The sequence below is a fragment of the Monodelphis domestica genome, chromosome X (genome assembly GCF_027887165.1).
Source record: "Monodelphis domestica isolate mMonDom1 chromosome X, mMonDom1.pri, whole genome shotgun sequence".
NCBI lineage: Eukaryota > Metazoa > Chordata > Mammalia > Didelphimorphia > Didelphidae > Monodelphis > Monodelphis domestica.
Window position 1 is genome coordinate 42,603,049 of NC_077235.1, and position 20,925 is coordinate 42,623,973.

At 36.2% G+C, this 20,925-nt stretch overlaps 1 long non-coding RNA gene across 1 annotated transcript in view; it reads right to left on the bottom strand.

The window, feature by feature from the left end:
- The window catches only part of LOC130456132 (uncharacterized), a 256,997-nt gene extending 245,856 nt beyond the window's left edge, over positions 1–11,141 (bottom strand). The window contains exon 1 of the long non-coding RNA XR_008914640.1: positions 268–11,141. This is a non-coding gene — a long non-coding RNA (uncharacterized LOC130456132). The remainder of the gene's footprint in view (positions 1–267) is intronic.
- Between the last annotated feature and the right edge of the window lie 9,784 nt (positions 11,142–20,925).

The window sequence follows — 20,925 nt, forward strand, 5'->3', positions numbered from 1 at the left end:
TTGATTTAAGGATGAAGACTGTAATTTATGAGGCTAAATCGCTCTGAAATTAAATAACTTTGGGGCTCGATTTTAGGAAGTTATAAGATACTAAAAAGGTCATGTTTTACAGTTAAAATGTACTTTGCAGGTAATTCTGAATACTAAATCAATATCAGATTTAAAAATGATCAAAGCCAAATCACAATAGTGAAAGGCAAAGAACTACTTTAACATATTGTAAAAAGGTCTACACCATAAATTACATAATTATTACAGGTATATTACCTTGTATGGCTCTCTCATTAATAGTCTGGAAGGATCTTCCTTATGTTTACAAATGTAACTATGAATGGGAATAAAAAACACAAGTAATTAGTGATCATGTAATGCCCCCAAACAAAAACACAGCCAGCTACTGGTTGACTAGGAATCTGCTTTCTAGAGGTAATGGAAAAGAACCAAGTGTCCAAAACAATGAGCATTTTTACAATGTTGAAAATATTATCTCGTGACAAGGAAGAATAATGAAGAAAGGCTCCTGATACTTAGTCATTTACTCTTGACAGGTATTACTACCTTCTCTCCATACTGACCCAGACCTAACTTTTTAGGGTCCCATTTCCTCATAATATGCATTTTCCCCAAGTGTCCCAGTGCAGAGCATCTGGTCTATTATTTAGGTACAGGCAGCAACTTGTTAAGACAAGGACATCTGAGAAGGTGGTAAAAGTCAGGCTAAAAGTAAACTCCTTTATGATTCATGAGTGTGGATTTTAGATTTATTCCACCCTGCTTAGTCTTTAGAATGTTAGCAAACAGGAATGTATACACCCCCACTTAAGGATTAAGTGTGGGGGAGGATGGTCTGTGCTAGCAAGTGACAAATCAGAAATAACTGACTGACCCCCTGGGGTGTCCAAAAGCCAAATTTAAGTTATCATTGGTACATGTGAGACACAGGAAATGACTTAAAGAACTGCCTTTATATTTCACGTCACTTCCTGTGAGAGGGACTTAGCAGTGGAACTTGACTGTGGAGGAGCTCCAGCATGAGACCTCACACTGCTTCTCTTAGATGATCATGTATGTGGTGAGTGATAAGGCTGACTCCCCTTTCCTTGGTTTTTCTGGAGGCACCAGCCTCTGGAAAGGTCCATCTCTTGAGACTCCCTTTCCCTTGTGCTTTCTGGAGTCACTAGCCTCTGGAGAGACCCCTTAGCTGAGGCTTCTGAACCCCTGCCAGATTCAGACCAGGCCAAGGTAGCTATCTTCCCTTTCCCCCCTCTCTCCCTCATTCTTAATTTCTTCCTTCTATTGTATATAAACAACAATAAAATTTCATTCTGACTTGAGTATTTCATTGGGATTTAGAAATCAAATCCCTGGCGACCAACTAAAAATATATATTCAGTCCAACCATAAAGTTACCCCTAACATAAGGAATTTGTATATTTGGAAATATGGTCCTAGTAAGGTTCAAGTTCTGCATCTGACACAGGCTATATGACCATTAGCAAGTCACCTAATCTCTTGGTATCTAAGACAATTCTCCAATAATGTAAATTATGGACAACTTGTTGATTTGCATTGGTGATAGGAATTTCCCAATACTAATGATATCAAAGGCCTGAGCTTTAAAACATACTTTAAACTTTAGAGAAACATACAGGCATACCTTGTTTTACTGTGTTTAGCTTTATTGAGCTTCAGAGGTAATGCATTTTTTAATACATTGAAAGTGTGTGGCAACTCTGCATGAAGCAAGTCTATCAGTGCCATTTTTCCAACAGCACAGGTTCATATCATGTCTCTATGACATTATGGTAATTCTCACAATCTTTCAAATGTTTTCATTACTATTATATCTGTTATGGTGATCTGAGAACAATGATCTTTAATGTTACTATTATAATTGTTTTGAAGTATCATGACCCCTCCCCACATAAGACAGTGAAGTTAAATGATGAATGTTGCGTATTCTAATTGCTCCACAGACAAATTGTTCCATCTTCATGGGCCTCTCTATTCCCCGAGAAACAACAATATTGAAATTAGACCAATTAGTAACCCTAGAGTGGACTCTTAAGTGTTCAAGTTAAAGGAAGAGTCAATGCAGCAAACGTCATCACTGTCATATTTTAAGAAATTGCCACAGCCACCCCAACCTGGAACTACCACGTTGAGCAGTCAGTAGCACGTCAAATCAAGATAAGACCTTCTGCCAAAAAAAGATTACAACTAGCTGAAGGCTCAGATGAATAGCATTTGGGGGGGGGTCAATATGGTCAAAAGTATTTTCATCACACTAATAGCTTTCAACTTCTAATATGGCAAATAAAGTATGATATATATATGTAAATATAAAGATTTAAATAAAAGTACTTTGAGGGATCCTTAATAATTATGAAGAGTTCAAAGAGGCCTCAGATCTAAACACTTGATAACCCCCAAACTATGTCTTGAGGGTTTTTAAGGCCTCTAGGGATTAAAAATGTGAAATCCTCTACTTAAATTTAATAATTCAGTTTATGATAAAGGATAAGGGTACAGAAATACTTGCTGTTTAATGCTGAGGAAAGCTACACAAATTGATACACTAGAGAACACGTGGCTATTAATGGAAGCTGGTTCCACAGTGATGACATGGCATCCCTGAGCACCCTTTCCATTATTGGCTTCCCCTTCACTCATTCTCCTTGGCTCAGTGGTTAAGATAGGGAAAATGGAACACTTCTTGACATTCCCTCGGCCATTCTCAGGTACTCCGCACTCAGTACTCTGTCCTCTTCTGAGTTTCTTAAAATTAATATATATCAATCAATTAAAATCCTGATAACTGTTGTCAAAGATCACTAAGTCACTCCTCTGTACATATAATGACTTCAAATTCCTTAACCCTTCAGTTCTCTCCCAAACGATCTTCCCTTATTTCTTTCCAATCCTGACCCCCTTGGTGAAATAGTTATACTGTCTTCTTCTGTTGGGCACATAGCTAATTCATCATATCACTCATTGCCCTATAATAAACCTTGGTATTTTTTAACACTACCACAATTCATTGTCTTCTCTCCTATATGAATGTTGCTCAATGAAAGTGGAGAAAGTCACATATGATGACTCCAGCCAGTAAATTTATGTTATGCAAACTCGACTGGTCCCTTACTGCTGCTACCCAATGCTACAACATCTCCCTCATCAACTCAATCTCTAGAGTACCTCTACAAAATCTTTTTATCCCTCCTCAAATCCCTCATTGTCCCCTTTACCCTTAAGTATCTCAGCTGAAAACCTGACCTTATAATTTACAGAAAAATTGAGGCCATTAGCCATTATTTTCTCTTCTCTATTCCTTATCTCCTATTGCTCAGATGTCTTATGCTACTATCTCCTCCTTTATCTATAATTCGCACAAAACATCCATATTTAAAGCACTATCTAAATTTAAGCAATTTAAGAGAAAAAGGAGATTTTTTCCTCAATAACTGCAGACTCAACAAAAATGGGTTTGATAAAATGATGTATGTCCCATTTATGCAGCAGAAATAACTAACAGAGCTTGGATGTTCCAAAAGAGCAATGTTCACCTTATAGAACATATTTTTCAAATGAAAATATATGCAAATCAGGTAATGCAGCTTAAGACTACGATTAAACTTATTATTTAGATGTTTAATTGAAATTTTTATTGGTTTTTGCACAATAATTCTGTCTGATATATATGTATAATTAATTTCTTGAAACCAACTTGCCAAACTAAATTTATAAATTTTATAAAAATGATGCATTCACAGTGTTAACAGTATACTGTGTAGGGTGTTAATGTGACATCTATTAAATAAAAAGTTCCTAGAAAATGAAACTCCCAGCATTCATGCCTCAAAACAAAAATCTTTCCTCTTCTAAAAAATAGGACCTCATTTCCTGACTTCTCCCTCTCTCTTCCCCTGAATGAATTTATTAATATCATATCTAGTCAATTGCCAAATTTTATCATTTTTACCTCCACAATGTGTCCTCCTCTTTGCATCAACATGACTACCAACTCAGTTTGGGCTCTGATGGCCTCTTGTAAAACTACTAAAATAACCTCTTAAACGTGGCATTCCCTCAGGTCTCTTCCTTGTCAAATTCATCCTCCACCACATAGGTCTGCCTATCTCACTGTCTCCTGATTCAATATGCTTCAATTTCTAGTTCCTCTGGCATGGGTCTACCATTTCAGGTTTCTGATGCCTTGGTACAACTCTGCCTCACTTAAATACAATTTATGGACAAGCCAAAACAATATTACCAGTGATATAATTTCGATCCTCTTCCAGTAAAATGGGCAATGACCACGACCACAATACAACCACCACACGTTAGTTTTCTTAATACACTTCATATTCCATTCAAGGGAAGGAAACTCCGAATTTGAGTTTATCTATAAATTGGGAATAACATCAGGTTGTGAAGATAAAATGAAATAGTAGAGCACTCTTTAAGTCTTAAAACTCTATAAAAAATCAGCCATTATTATTTTCATTATCATTATTATTTGAGGCAAACTTAAAAATTTGCTTTACCTTACACATGGTATTCCATCTCCTACCTCTATGCAAGGTTTGTTCCTCCACTCCTAGAATGTGCTCCCTCTTTATGGTCTACTTCTTAGAATCCTTAGCTTTCTTTTAAGGCATAGCCTTAAACTCAATTTCTTCGTACTTCTTTGGGGGCCCAGTGGAACCATTTTTCTTCAAGGCTTGGAATTAAAAGATGACACCAGGGGATCCAGACACAAAAAATTCCTGCATTCCAAATACTCACAACTAAAGCTTTCTTTTAACATATTCATGGTATCTAAACTGGTTACTTCAAAAAGGAAAGATCTATTGCAAAAATTTCTGTGTTCAATGAGGTGAAAGAAAAAGACGTTCAATGAAGTGAAAGAAAAAGACGAAGAAAGAGGAGAAGGAAGAGGAGGAGGAGGAGACATTCATTCTTAACTAGGTTTTTTTTTGTCTCTCAAAACCAAACAAGGCTAACACTAGATTGGCTGGAAACTTGTTAATAAAACCACATTGCTGGAACCCCGAAAGCATATGAAGTTACAAGAAAAAAAATTTATTTCATTAAAAACATAAAGGTCAATAAAAATGTCATAAAAATTGAGACTATGATTCTTAACAATCTTCCCCAAATAACGGCATACCAGCATACATGTAAAGAGGATTTAACTAGATTTCAAAACATATCTCTTCTAAGGCTCACGATTACATGTCCTATGAGAGAAAGTAGGAAATTGGATTAAAGTCACTACTCTGGTGCCTAGGGAAAGAGTTCTTTCCAGTAAATTTTTCTGCCTTCATGAGAGAGATTGTGAATAGAAGAGACTTGGAAGATTTTAAAAGTCTGTATAACTTACTTCTTGGCTTGCCCTGAAGGTTGTAAGCAAAATCATACTCATTGCATTCTACAGTCCAAATTAGATTTTAAGGTCAATAGGATTTTCTGCTCCTTATTAGGGGAACAGGGTACAGCTGGTGCTGATTGGCAACTCTATTTCCTATACCCAGGCCTGGATCACAGTTCCAGGGCAGAGAGAAATGCTGATGGTCAGTCACAAGGGACCATGGGGCCTGGTCTTATTTCCAAGGCAAAGAGAGCACTAGTATTTGTGACTGTAGAGGAACAGGAGCTCTTCCTGGGCAAAAAGTAGAGTGCAGACCAGAAGCATTTTGAACAAACCTCTCCACAGTACCTTGGAATCAACAAAAACTCGCAGATTCCCAGAACTAGCTTTGAAAATACCACCATAAAAGAGCCTAAATCTTGGGACATGTGAACAAAGCCAAATTTTAACATAAAGTTCAAAGTCAAGAGATAAGAAAATGAACACGAATACACACACACACACACACACATTCAAAAGCAGAGAAAACTAAGACATAAACTCAGAAGAAGACAATGTGAAAATAGTCACAAACAAACTTCAAAGAAAAATTCTACTTGGACCCAAGGACAACAAGAATTTATGGAAGAATTAAAGAAAGAGATGATAGTTTTGAGAGAAAAAATAAGAAAAGAAAGGCATGTCATGGGGAAAAAAACTTATGAAAAGAGAACTAGCCTAAAGGGGACAAAGCCAAGATGGCAGGTTAGAGGCAATCCGTCAGGACTATCAACATCACCCTTCAAACAACTATAAAATAAAGCATCAAATCAAATTGTGGAGTGGGAGGGCCAACAAAAGGTCAGGGTGAGACATATGCTTCTGTATGTATAAATGTATGTATGTCTCCATGATAACTTAGCTTTTCATTTATAAGTTGCGTGATATGAACAACAAATAAGAAATCCTTCTTAGAGTTTCATACATTTTGGTTTAAAAAAAGCTAGGTTTCAAAAAAAGGGGAGTGGGGACAGCTGTGTGGCTCAGTGTATTGAGAGCCAGGCCTAGAGATGTGAGGTCCTGGGTTCAAATGTGACCGTAGGTCATTCCATAAATTCAATTTTGAGCAATACTTGGAAGAAACTCTTCAAATGACACAAAAATTCTATTGTGTAGGGAGACAGCGGTCCTAGCAGGACTTTGGAAACATCCTGCTGTCTAAGGGTCATGTGGAGCAGAACTAAGCTTTAGTTGGTGGAATCCACGCAACCTCCTCTATAAATCTCTTCAAGCAACAGCTTTGCACAGTTCCTGCCAACGCCTTCTTCCTAGGTGTATGGCTCAGGATAACTCACTTAACTCTTCTTGCCTTACCCTTAACTACTCTTCTGCCTTAGTATCAATTCTAAGATGAAAGGTTAGAGTTTTTAAAAAGCTAGTATTCATAAAATGTCTTTTGGAAATATTTGGGATAATATGGCATCATAAACATTTATAGTAGCACTGTATGAAATGTCAGCCCCAACAGTTTTATGAAAAAATAGATTAAACAATATGTATTCAAACCTTTACAGTATTTGTATTGTCATGAAGTGACTAATTTTGGTGAATTCACTGTTTGGTATCCTTTCTGTAAAACTGCATGAAAAAATCTAAATTGTAATTAAAGTATTTTTTAAAAGTATAGTATACTTTATATGCATCACGCTTCCATCATTTTAGCCTCTCACTTTCTATTGAGGCAGTTCTGACTATTCTGGTAGGTTTTGGTTTTAGGAAAGGCATTTTAAACCAAAATAATAAAAGTTAAATCACACTGTCTCATTAAAGAAATAAAAGCTACAATCAAGGTGTTATATTCATAAGTCAGGGTATAACGTCTGACTTTCAAATAGATATGGCCACAAAGATATTTAATCAAAACAGGATTTTCTTCTTCTGTGAATACAATACTTTGTTTCTTCAGTTATTTTATCTTAATCTCCTTGAGGCAACTTTATTTCCACTAGTGTTCTTTCTCTCCTCCTCACCAACTCTATCTCCAATTTGTTACCATTTTCCCTAATTTAATCATTTTACTTGAGTTCCATTTTTTCTTTCTTCCTTTAATCTAGTTATTTAAGTCTCCCTCTTCACTCCACAAAGTCAAATTAAAAACCCTAATCCTCTATTCCCCTTCAATTTTTGTTCATTAGTTTTTAAAATATAACATTCTGTACTTTTTTTCTAGAAAGGATTTCTTTCCCACACTCTGTTCATTATTTATCTTCACTTTCTGCCTATTCTCGACTTTCATTTTTGATTCATGAATCTTAAATGTATTTAGTATTTTAGTTTCTATAATTTTCACAGAATTAAAGCTTTTCAATCAGATATGTTGAGTTTCCTCTTATAAGCATGGTTATCAGCCTCCTTTTTTCTCATGTGTCTCAATCCTAAAAATATCCATCCTGTGAAACCAAAATGGTAGTGAAAATTCTCACCTGAGCTCTACCAAATCCCCCTCTAAACAACTTTAAAAAGAATATGTCAAAATGAATTCTGGAGTAGCAGAACCCAAGAAAAGGATGAGGTGAAATAATTTTCTTCTGTAAGACAACCTAGAAGATTGACAGCAAAGTTCTATCACATGGGGTAAAATCGGAGGGCAATCCAACACAAGCTATATAACCAAGCAAGTCAGAAACAGGCCTCCCCCTTCCATACACTAGCTGCAAGCCTTAAGGGCAACTAAATCTGTAGAAGGGGCTTACAGAGCTCTCACTGAGACTAAGATTGGTCAGCCATTATGTAGGGAAGCAAAATGTATAAATGATCCTCTTTCTAACAGAATATAATATTAAGAGGGGAATGGTTATTGTTTAAATCTTTGTATACCTACAGCTTCGTCACTAAAATTTTGGTCCATTAAATAGTTGAAGTTTTATAGTATCCCAGAATTATAAGGTACTTAAGAGGCTACCTAGTCTAACCCATAAAAAATAAAAATAAAGAATCCACTATAAAATTCCCAACAAGTGAAACTCATGTTAAGAATTCAAGGCCTTGGTCCATTGTGTTTCCCTCAATAGCTCTCATGGAGATACTCAAGGTGAATAGAGATGGCCTGCCTGGAAATACTCTTTCCCCTTTCTTTAAAAACCAAACTCATTGACTATATTGCTGAGGTCACTTACCCCAAGTCTACACCACTGATCCTCCTTTCTGTCTCTTAGCCAGTACCATATTGTTTTGATAACCACTGCTTTATAGTATAGTTTGAGATTTGGGACTGCAAAGCCACCTTCCTTCATCCTCTTTTCTTGATAGCATCCCTTTAATGGACATGGATATGTATTTGCTGTACTCATGTATAACTAATTATATTCCCTACTATCTTGTCCCTTAACAATGTAACCCTGAGGTGAGAAAATAGCTAAATCATTTTATAAATTCAGAAATGAACATTTAATCAATACTTTTTTCTCCAGTGACTTTGGCCATTCTGAAATTGAAGAATCAAATGAACTTAAATTCCCTCTTTCTGTGCTAGATTAAGTGTGAACAAACTCCGTATACTTGAGAATGGCATATGCCGTCCTTCAGTCCTGAGGATGATAAAGGCCCTCAAGGAGAAATCAAAATTATACTTTATTTTTATGGTTTCTATGAGCTTAGAGGACTATAATATGTAATAAAGGGAACACTAGATTAAGAATCACAAAATCTGAGTTCAAATTCTCTCTACTACTTATTGCCAAATGATCTTAAGTGACTTCACACTTCTTCACCTATTAAAAGGAAGTGATTGGATACAATGTTCTATGGTTCTATCTTGCTTTAAATATATGCTTCAATGAATTCACTTCCTGCCCAGGTAGATAACTTCAACAATATAATTCCTTGGACAGAGATGCAATTTTTTTTAGTTTTAGCATACTTATTAAGTCTTTCTGATTCAGATTTTTTCAATATCCAGAGGACCCCAAGACAATTAAGACTGTGATAGTGATGTGCTGTCAAAATCAACCTTTGAAAATCAATGGAAATGAAAGGTTACGAGTAAGTAAATTTCATATGCAGAAATCAAAGCTATTGATAATCATATGGAAAAATGTTTTTAATCCCCCTTGATTAGAGAAATACAAATTAAAACAACTCTGAGGTATCATCTCACATCTATCAGACTGGACAATATAATAGCTGTAAAAAATGGATTTGAATTCTGGACTTCAGTCCCCACAAGCCCTTGCTCCACTTCCCCATAATGCTTTGTAACCTCACCTGGGCCAAGAACAAGATGGGGTATTTAACCTGATTGCAAAGGCTTTGGGGCCTCTTTTCTTCCCTGTTTCCGCTTGCAAGCAGATGTGGCTCTTTCCATAATGTAGGTGAGGTTGTGTCTAGGCCTCTCTCTGTCCTAGTCACGTGCTTTCTTAGCCTGTATTTTCTTTAATCCGGAATCTTTAATAAACCTCATGAAAATATAATACTCCTTGCAGAGAGAAACTAATTTCTACCTGCCTCAGAATCCCCTAAATTTCAATCTTTACATAGCAAAGTGATAAATGTTGGAGGGGATTTGGCAAAATGGGGACACTACTTAATGCACTGCTGGTGGAATTGTGAACTCATCCCATCATTCTGAATGTCTATTTGGAACTATGCCTATTGGGCTATAAAACAATGTATACTCTTTGGTCCAGTAATACCACTAGTAAGTCTACATTCCAAAGAGATAAAAACAATTGGGAACAGATTTACTTGTAAAAAAAAATTAATAGCTGCTCTTTATGTCTTGGCAAATAATTGGAAGTTGAAGAAGATATCCATCAACTAGGCAATGGCAGAGCAAATTGTGCTATATGATGTTGATGGAATACTATTATACTATAAGAAATGATGAACAGAATGATTTCAGAAGACCTCCAAAGAAAATCAGAATGAGTTGGAAAGAGAGAAGCAGAGTCAAGATGGTGGAGTAGAGGTAGCAAAAGTTCAGACCCCTGAAAACCCTTCCTTACCAATTACAAACTAAATGCTACTAGTGTACTAAAAATCAAACCTAACAACAAAAAAGAACCAAGGAACCCTCATGCTGGACTCATTTCAAAAGGTATGCCCCCTAAAAGCTGGAATTCGAGAACACTCGGGTTTAAGGGGAAGGCAGAAGGAAGGTCCCAGGACGCCCCCCCCACACACACACACACCTAGAGCGCTAAGCCTCCAGCAGAACAGGCAAAGGCTCTTGTCTGGAGGGTGTACCTTGCTGACAGGGCTGTGCCATATTAAGAGAGTCAAACACAGGTGGTGGGGAAGGAGCTGGAGAGGGAGCATGGAGTGGGCACCCTGGTCACAGCAGGGAGCTCCTCCATATTGCTCCAGCCTTCCAGGAGGTTTTGGCCTCGGGGTATATCCAACACAATCAAGTTGGACTTAATCCCATCAAAAGTCTCCAGAGGGGAACAACCTCCAGGAAGTGATGCAGAGCGAGAGGAGCAGAACCAGGAGAACATTGTACACAGAGACTAATACACTATGGTATAATAGAATGTAATGGACTTCTCCACTGGTGGTGGTGTAATGTCCCTGAACAATCTGCAGGGATCTAGGAGAAAAAACACTATTCATAAGCAAAGGATAAACTATGGGAGTGGAAACACCGAGGAAAAGCAACTGCCTGACTACAGCGGTTGAGGGGACATGACAGAAGAGAGACTCTAAACGAAACTCTAATGCAAATATTGACAACATAGAAATGGGTTCGAATCAAGAACACATGTGACACCCAGTGGAATCATGCGTCGGCTATGGGGGGTGGGTGGGGGGGGGGAGAAAAGAAAATGATCTTTGTCTTTAATGAATAATGCTTGGAAATAATCAAATAAAATATTATTTTTTTAAAAAGTCTCCAGAGGACAGTGAAGCTCAAACTCCAACACCTCTTCCCCACAGACTGCACTGAGAGATCTCCTGATAAAGCTCCAAGAGGGGAGACTGACAAAAAACCACAAAACCAAAAAAAAATGAGAGGAGCAAGAGCAAAGACAACTGTAGGAAGTAAAAAAAGGGGTAAATATTAGCAAACAACAGAAAAAGAAAAAAGAAATTACAGTCAACAGATTCTATACAGGCAATAAACAAAGAGCAAACGGAACAGAGAAGGAAGGAACACCAAGCAATAAAACAGAAAACCTAGCAAATTGTATATAGGCTTTGGAAGAACTTAAAATTCAAAACACAATTATGAGAGGCTGAAGACAATTGGGAAAATAACTTAAAAGCTAAGATAAGTCATCTGGAAACAGAAAATAGTATCTTGAAATCCAAAATCAACCAGCTTGAAAATGAGGCAAAGGAGATGAAAGAGGAGGCAAGACAAAAGATAAGGCAAAGGAGATGAAAGTTGAGGCAAAGGACATGAAAGATGAGGTAAAGAAAATGAAAGATGACCTCCAATGAAAATCAGAATAAGTTGAAAAGACCAATATGAACTGAAGCCTAATGAAATAAGCAGAACAAGAAGAACCCAATAACAACAATATTGTGGAATGATAAACTGTGATAAGACTTAGCTACTCTCAGCAATACAATGATCCAAAATAATTCTGAAGGATGTACAATAAATAATACTGTCTCCCCAAAAAAGAATTATTGGAGTAGGAATGGAAATGAAAGCATATGGTTTTTCACTTTAATTTATTTGGGTTTTTATTTTGGTATTTTAGTTTCATATGATTATATTCTCTTACAAAAATGAGCAATATAAAACATGTTTTGCCTGATAATACATGTCAAATCCAGATTGAATTGCTTGCCAGCTCTGGGAGGAGAAAGGGAAGGAGAGAGAAAAATAAGTTCAATCATAAAACTTCAGAAAACTTACTGTAGAGAACTGTTATTACATGTAATTTGTAAAAAGAAATACATTTATAACAATTTTAAAAAACCTATTTACTACCCCCATGTGAAGATTAGAATTAACTCTTCACTAATTGTGAAAATGAAATTAATTAACTCTCCCCTGATGGTGAAAATTAAATTATCTCCTCTACCCATTTTTAGATTTATTCACCAAAAGTGAAAACGCCCTACTTAAAGTTGAGTGGGGAGATCTGCCCATTTTTAGATCTAATCACCAAAAGTATAAAAATCCCACTTAATCATTTAGTGGGAATTTCTGGGTGCAACAGTGAGTGACAAATCAGAATTGACTGATTGGCTACTGGGCAGTCCTAAGCAAGGCTTTAGACTATAACTTGTAGAGGCAATAAGTGGAAGAAGGCACAGAAAGTGATGCAAAAGAAAGTGTCTTTAAAAGGACTTACAATTTCCTGTGAGAATTAATTCTTCTTTCTTTGGAGTGGGGACTTGGAAAGAATCTTCTAACTAGACCTGAGACCCTGTTCCTGTTGAGGCTGTTCCTTTGGACTAACATGTGGTAAGTGAAAAGGCAGAATCCTTTCCTGGATTTTCTGTTGAGAGACTAGCCTCAGGAGAGACCTACGTCTTAAGAGAGACTTCCCTAGGCTGTCAAGGCCTCTCTGGCTAAGGACTAACTCTGCCTGCAGGGGTTGAGCCAGGGGCTGGGAGTAAATTAGTTCTTAGGTTAGATATCTTACCCTCTCCTCTCTCTGATTTCCTACACTTCACTCTTTCTATATTTTGTAAATAAATTATAAATAAATCTCTTTTAAATAAATTAATTTCCTGGCAACCCTATTTTAAATAATACAGTCCAACCTTAAATACAATTAACCTCTTTTCCCCCTTAGACCCACCCAAGATAAATATCAATAAAATGTACCTCAAAAGAGTTGCCCAAGTGAGCTATATAGACTGTATAAGTCTGTAGAGCATTTCCAGAGCAGACATTCGGGTTCGTTCAAAAGTACTGAACAAAAGTATATTAGGACCCTAGGGGACTGGTATATTTGTAAGATTTATGATTTCATTATAGAGAAACCCTCCACGAGAAAGAATCATAGACCACTTTTCTGGGACTTGGACCATTAATTTGAAATTCCCTTATAAGAACTGTTTTTTTAGGGCAACTAATAAGAAACCAGACTTACTAATGTGATTTTCACCTTTTCTTTCTGTTCCTGAATGCTGCATAGCTGAGGTGCTAATGAGCACTCAAATGACCAAGGGAAGTCAGGAGAGGGCAAAAAGTAGAAAGAAAAGGCTAAAGACAGGTCATATACTGGCTAATCGACACCTTGGTTAACTAGGTAAAACTTATCTTCTGTAGTGCCTTGTCCAATAATAGCAAAGAGATGCTATCATCTTCTTATCAATGCCAAGATATATAGTAACAAGAAAAGCTGTAACTGTACTCTCCTTTCCAGCATGGCAAAACATTCGGTACCTGAGACTATAAAGAAATTTTTAAAAAAGATTGTCTCTAAAATACTCCCACCACAAAGTCACAAGTTAGATAGGGATTCAATTGTTTAAGAACTGATAACAATCTTCAAGATTAAGCTAACAAACCTGAATAGAGTCCCTTTTAGATACAATGCATTGTGTTAGGCACTGGGATACAAAAATGAGAACATAATAGTCCCTGCTTTTGAGTAATTTACATTCTACTGCAGATATATAAGACAAAATCATAGAATTTAAACTGGAAGACACTTTAGGGGCCAACTAATCTAATCTCTTCTTTTTATAGAAGAGGAAACTAAGGCCTAAATTAGAGGTTCAAATGGGGGTTCTCAGACTCCAAATCCAAAGTCATTCCCATGCCACCATTTTGTTTCTCTATGTATTCACCTAAGTATGTGAAGAATAAATTCAAGACGGAAAGAATGGCAATTAAGAAAAGCCTTAAAAAGAATGGATTGCTTGAGCTGTGTTTTGATGGAACCTAGGGATACAATAGGAAAAATAAGATGGAATGAATCACAGGTGTAGAAGACCACTTGTGCAAAGGCTCAGAAATTAGAAATTTAACATCCCATAGGAGGAATTGTGAAATAAATGATAACTGTTTCTACTGATTTTTCCTACCACCTTCGATCTTCTTTGGCTTTATTGTGAAGGAAGTACCAGTTCCATGATATGCAGGACACTCTTGTGTCCTGATGCATTTCAGCAATTCATTTACAACATGAAGGTAGTTTGCAGTTGAAACCTGACATTTCCTTGTGTGGCTGAAATAACCCTTGCTTTATGAGCCAAAAGAAAACTATAGAATCAAACGATAAACAGGGATGAATGCCATAGGCACTAGATCTATGGTTTCATTGTCATATGGAGCTCCTAGTGAGATATTTGCTCTGCCAAAGCAGGTCAGCATCTTTCTTCCCCACCAGAAGGGTATCCTCACTCAGATCCAAAAGAAAAAAGCTGGATGATCTCAAGAACAATGAGTTATATATAGCTCTCTTGTAGAGGGAGCAAGGATGCTGCCAAGTCAAATGGAAACATGGCACTTATTCAATTAATCTGATCTGAGTAAATGAAGCCTTACCATCAGAGGGATGGGACTAGGGGGTGTCAAACCATCCAGGTAATAGTATTCTCTACTTCAAGCAAGGAAGAGAAGGCCTCTGAGAAAAATGTTGAACTCCTAAAATTCAACTTCCACTGCTCAGCAGAAACTGCAATGCACCTCTTTTTGCCATTTCTATTTAAACAAGGGTATGGATAAATGTTCTGATGTCACTGCTCAAAATAAAGACTGCAATGCTACTGCTAGGCAGCAAGACAGAATAGCAAGGATTTGTTTAACATTCTATGTGCATAGCCCTGCAAAAAGCAACCATTCCCAAAATTATTCCATAGCACAGACTCGCATCATCCCAGAATATTTCAATTCCAGACACAAATTATCAACCCCAACAAAAGAAAGTGAACTTATGACAACAGAGAGTGAAAGTTTCTAGCAATGAAGGATTTAAAATGGTAGTAAATAGCAACCATTTTGGACATTGAAGTATACCATCAATGCTAGAAGTATTTCTCACTACTTTTCAATATCTAGGATCCTCCCTCTACATCAAACTCTATCCCTCTATCAGTCAATCAAGAAGCACTTATTAAGCACCTACTACATACTAGGTAATGGGCTGGTGCCTAGGGATAAAAAAGAAAAACAATCTATATGTTCCAAAATACTTACAGCAGCTCTCTTTTTGGTGTCAAAGAATTGGAAATTGATAGGATGCCCATCAATTAAGGGACATCTAAAAATTGTGGTATATGATGATAATAGAATACTGCTTTCCAATAATAATGCACAGTCTAATTTTAATAAAACCTGGAAAAAACTATAGTAAAAAGTGAATCCAAATAGAATCAATAGATTATCATATACACCTAGTTTTAATGCTTGAAGAATAAATTGTGAATGTTACCTAAAAAGGGTGAACTGAATAGTAGAAATGTGAAAGACATAATTTGTATGAACATGTCTGTCTTCTGGATAATGCCTTCTGTGATGGGGTATGTGTGTTATGCTGAGAGTTGAGGATAAATCCTATAAATAAATAATACTTTTAAGCAGTAATCATCAAAACAATCTGGTACTGGCCAAGAAAAATAATGGTGAATCAATGGAATTGATTAGGGGTAAATGACTTCAGCCATTTGATAAACCCCCAAATCCCAGCTTTGGGGATAAGAACTCACCATTTGACAAAAACTGCTGGGAAATTAGAAAGTAGTGTGGCAAAAATTATGTATAGAACTATATCTTACACCCTATACTAAAATAAGGTCAAAAGGGGTATATGGTTTAGACTTAAAGAGTGATATTATAATTAAACCAGATAAATAGTTTACCTGGTAGATCTACAGAGAGGGGAAATATTGATGACGAAAGAAGATAGAGAGAATATTACTAAAAGAAAAATGAATAATTTTGATTATTTTAAATTTAACGGTTTTATACAAACAAAACCAATGCAATCAAGATTAGAAGGGCCAACAATAAACTGGGGAAAATATTTTTAATAAAATTTTTTGATAAATGTCTTACTTCTCAAATAAAGAAATAAATCAAATTCATAAGAATAAAAGTCATTCCCCTATTGACAACTGGTGAAAGGATATAAATAAGCAGTTTTCAGATGAAGAAATCAAAGCTATCAATAATTATATAAAAATGTTCGAAATTCCCCTTGATTAGAGAAATACAAATTCAAACAACTCTTACAACCTCACACCAGATTGGCCAAATTGACAGAAAAGGAAAATGTTGGAAGGGATGTCACAAAGTTGGGACACTAATGCATTGCTAGTGGAGTTGAGAACTGATCCAGCCATTCTAGAGGGCAATTTGGAATCATGTCCAAAGGGTATAAAAACATGCAAACCCTTTGATCCAGTAATACCACTACTAGGTCTGTATCCCAACAAGATAAAAAAAATGATAAAGGGCCTGCTTGTACAAAAATATTCATAGCTGTTCTTTTTGTCATAACAAAGCATTAGAAATGGAAGGGCTGTCCCTCATTTGGGGAATGACTGAACAAACCGTGGTAAATGATGGTGATTGAATACTATTGTGCTTCAAGGAATGATGAACATGATGATTTCAGAAAGAGCTAGAAAGACCTTCATAAATGATGCAGAGTGAAATAAGCAGAACCAGGAAAACATTGTATACAATAAAAGCAATACTGAGGAATGATCAAATGTTATAGACTTTGCCACAATCAGCAATATAATGATCCAGGACAATTCTGAGGGACTTAAAGACAAAGAATGCTGTCCACCTCCAGAGAAAGAACAGTTGGAGTAGGAATGCAGATGAAAACATATATTACTTGTTTATTTGAGTACATGTTTTGGGGTTTTGGTTTAATAAAACTAATCACACATAAAAACAAACAATATGGAAATGTTTTGCATGATAATACATGCATAATCCAGATCAAATTGCTGGCCAGCTCCAGGATGGGGAAAGGAAGGGAGAGAAATAGATAAGTTTGATCGTATAACTTAGAAAAACTTAAGCAGTAAAACTTTGTTATTACATGGAATGGAAAAAAAAGAAAAAAATAAGTTATGCTTTTAAAAATATCCCCAAAATATATACAAAATAAAACCAAGTCAATTCTTGATGATAAGGTACTAGCAGCTGGGGGGAAATAATGTATAAAGTAGCCCTTGAGCTGAGTTTTGAAGGAAATTCATTCAGATCAGTCAGAACCAATGCAAAGACTCAGAGACAGAACATGGAAAGCACACCATGCAAAACAGTTGAAAGGCTAGTTTGGATTCTGTACAAATATGAGGTAGCTCACATCAGAGTGAAACTGTTTTGTGTCCTGGAGTCCTTCTCCTTCTAGTGAAGGAGGCCTGTGGTCTCTTCAAATCATGTTTTTAAATGCAAGAAATGTAGTATATGCAATTACAAACAAAAAACTAATTATACTGGAAAACAATTATCAAAACATAAAAACCTCACACGTCTCACATGAAGAACCACTGAATGAAGTAAGCTCTAAATTCGCATTTAAATCTAAATGCAAGGAAAAATCCATGTGTATGTGGAAAACTAAATAAATGCTCATAGTTTTAGGTGTTCTTAGTGACTGTTTATCCTCCCATATGAATTACTTCCCCCCCCAGAGTGGATGTAAGGAAAGTGCTTGGTCAACAATGAAGCACTATGGGAAGATAACCTATCCCTGTGTCTGAATTTCCAGAGTTATAACTAGGAATTCTAACACCAAGACAAGCATCACAAAATGCAATTGGGATAAATGGCACATGAAGCACCTTAAAAGCAATTGCTTAGGACCGATGCATTTCAGGATGGGTAGAGATCACAAGCTGATATAAGGAGGCAGAAACCTCAGCATACCAGTCCCTCCAGGGGGTAGAGACTCTAAGACAGTAAAAAGCTAGTGTTCTCCAGCCAGAAGATGGAGCAATAAGGTGCCTGGAGTTTAGCTGGAGTTCTGTCAGTTAGTAGTCTCTAATTTTAGTTAAATGTCTCTCTGAACTAAATGTTATATAAGTTCAGTTATTTCTACCTGCTGGGAGAGAACCAGTAACATCCGGACTCCCTGGCAACTCGGCATGACCTACTGAGATATGGATCCGGCCGGTCCTTCACCATCAAAATTGGAAAATGTTTGTTTTCTTTTAGTATTCATTTTGTTTAATTGTTCTGAAATCATATATTTTAAAGCTATTTTCCATGTACCTAGCACAGATGCTTCAGGCCCCAATTAAAGGTACAACCTCGTCCAAGGCATATCACTGCTACACTGGATTGAAGAAAACATTTCTTAGTAGAAAAATAGTCAACATTTAAGAGAATGAGGAAACAAATTACCATCAAAGTGTTACTAATTTAATCCTTTTATGCAACATGATCACTTATTTATTTTCAAAGTACCATATAATTTGTGACATGCACGAAAAACCAGATGATTCCCAACATAATTCCTTTGCCACAGCATATCGTATTGCCAAGTAGTGTGATGACTTATTCCAAATTTATCTTTAGGGTGTCCTACTGTTTGCAACTTTCCTTTCAAACTGATGTCAATAAAGTATGTCGCCAGTGAATTTCAACAAGACTCTTTTCATTTTCATAGAGGAAATTTCCTAGAGGAATTAACTAACTTCCTACATGTTCAATAGGGGCTACCACACTATATAATCAATGAAAGAACCTAAGAACCTAGTGCTAACTTTACAACGTTTACCAGAAGTCAGATTTATGCTTGAAAACTGCACAAACACTTTTTGAAATGCCCTGTATACCTTGCCGTAAAGAAATAATGGGGAAACCCAATTAAATCTGATGTGTTTCATTGCAAGGGTATGTTTCCTGATAAACATGATGGGGAAGCAAAAATTTAACTTTGTCATCATCAGTGGCAATTTGTTCTTAGGCACAACAACAAACTTAGCAGAAACCATTTACATGACATGAAGAGTCTACTTGAATTTTTCATATTTTCAATGTTGTTATTAAATGTCATTAACAACTAAGATACAGAGCACTTTAAAGTTTGCAAAGCATTTTCCATTAATCAGATTGACAACCTTGTGAAATAAATATCACCATCTCCATTAAAGGCAGGAAGAGGCAGCTAAGTGGCTCAGTGGATAGAGAGCCAGGCTTGGAGATTGAAGGTCCTGAGTTCAAATATGCCTTCAGACTCTTCTTAGCTGTGTACCCCTGGGTAAGCCACTTAACCCCCATTGCCTAATCCACACCACTTACCTGCCTTAGAACCAATAATTAGTATTGATTCTAAGACAGAAGGCAAAAGAAAAAAAAAACATGAAGGAAGTGCTATTCAGAGTCTAAATGACTTTTTTTTTCAGAATCAGTTGGCTGGTGAGTAGCAAATTAGAAAACAGATCTTCCAAAGGCTAGAATTTATCCACTATCCCATGCTCAGTGACAGAAGAGTTTTCCATTGTATACACAGAAGGAATTTTCATACCTATATTTCCCTGCAGAGATAAAGACAAAAATCTTTTGGATATATGTTAAAAGTTAGCTTGTTTACTGTCTGTATTGTTTTATTATACATGTATAGGTTCTGTTCTATTAAATCTTGAGATACATAATTGGAAATATATATATATATATATATATATCATTGATTTCATATCCTAAAAATATACTACCTGAATAAATTTGACAACCTCAGCTTGTCTTTAGGAGATGTTAATTCAAATTCTTAATGAGTACAGCCAATGCCCTGGTAATGAACCACGGATATAATGCGGACAACTGAGATTCAAGATGATTCTCAATCCTCATTTTAGTCATCTGCATTCTTTGTCTGCACTAAATAATGACAACTGAGCTTCAGTTCCTTTGACTAGGGGAAATCTTGAGGAATGTGATGGGAGGTGAAGAAAAAATCATACTTTTAGAGCTTTCAGTAGGTCTTAAATATAATCTAGCTAAATTCTTCCCCACCATGATTTTACATGATTAAACAGGAAGAAACTGAGGCTTAGAAAAATCAAGTGACTTGTCCATGAGTAAACATGTGGAGTTTAAATCTAGATATTCCCACTCTAAATCTAGTACAGAGAATTAATGACTGAGAAAGAAATGAATAAATAAATGTTGATAGGAGGGGCCTATTGGAGACAGTATGGTATAGTGGGAAAAGTATTAGATTTGAAAATGGAATCAGATTTAGAGTTCAAAGCTTTATTTCAAATTCAGGCTGAGGAACAAAATTAATTTCTTTGCAAACTTAAGTAAACCAGTTAAACTCTGTGGACCTTAGTTTCATCATCTGTAAAATAAAGGAAATTTAACTAGATAATCTAAAAAGGTCTGTTTTAGCTCTACATCTCATTAAGCATCTTCAGACCCTCTTTCTTCATCAATATTCATCTATATAGGAAATAGAATTCCTTTGCTAGGACAGGATTTCTCAAACTGTACTTCAAGGTACACAGAAACCAGCCCAAAGTCCCTTTATGGTGTTGGCAGATTTAATCTACTGTATGTTGTTTGTTAGCAGATATAAACAATAATCACTTTAGAGAATTTTACGAAATATCTTCTACAAAAGTTTGGTTTCAAATTCAAAATAGTGGTTCTACCACTAGGAAAAACTAAGAGAAGCCCTGTACTAGATGATCTTCAG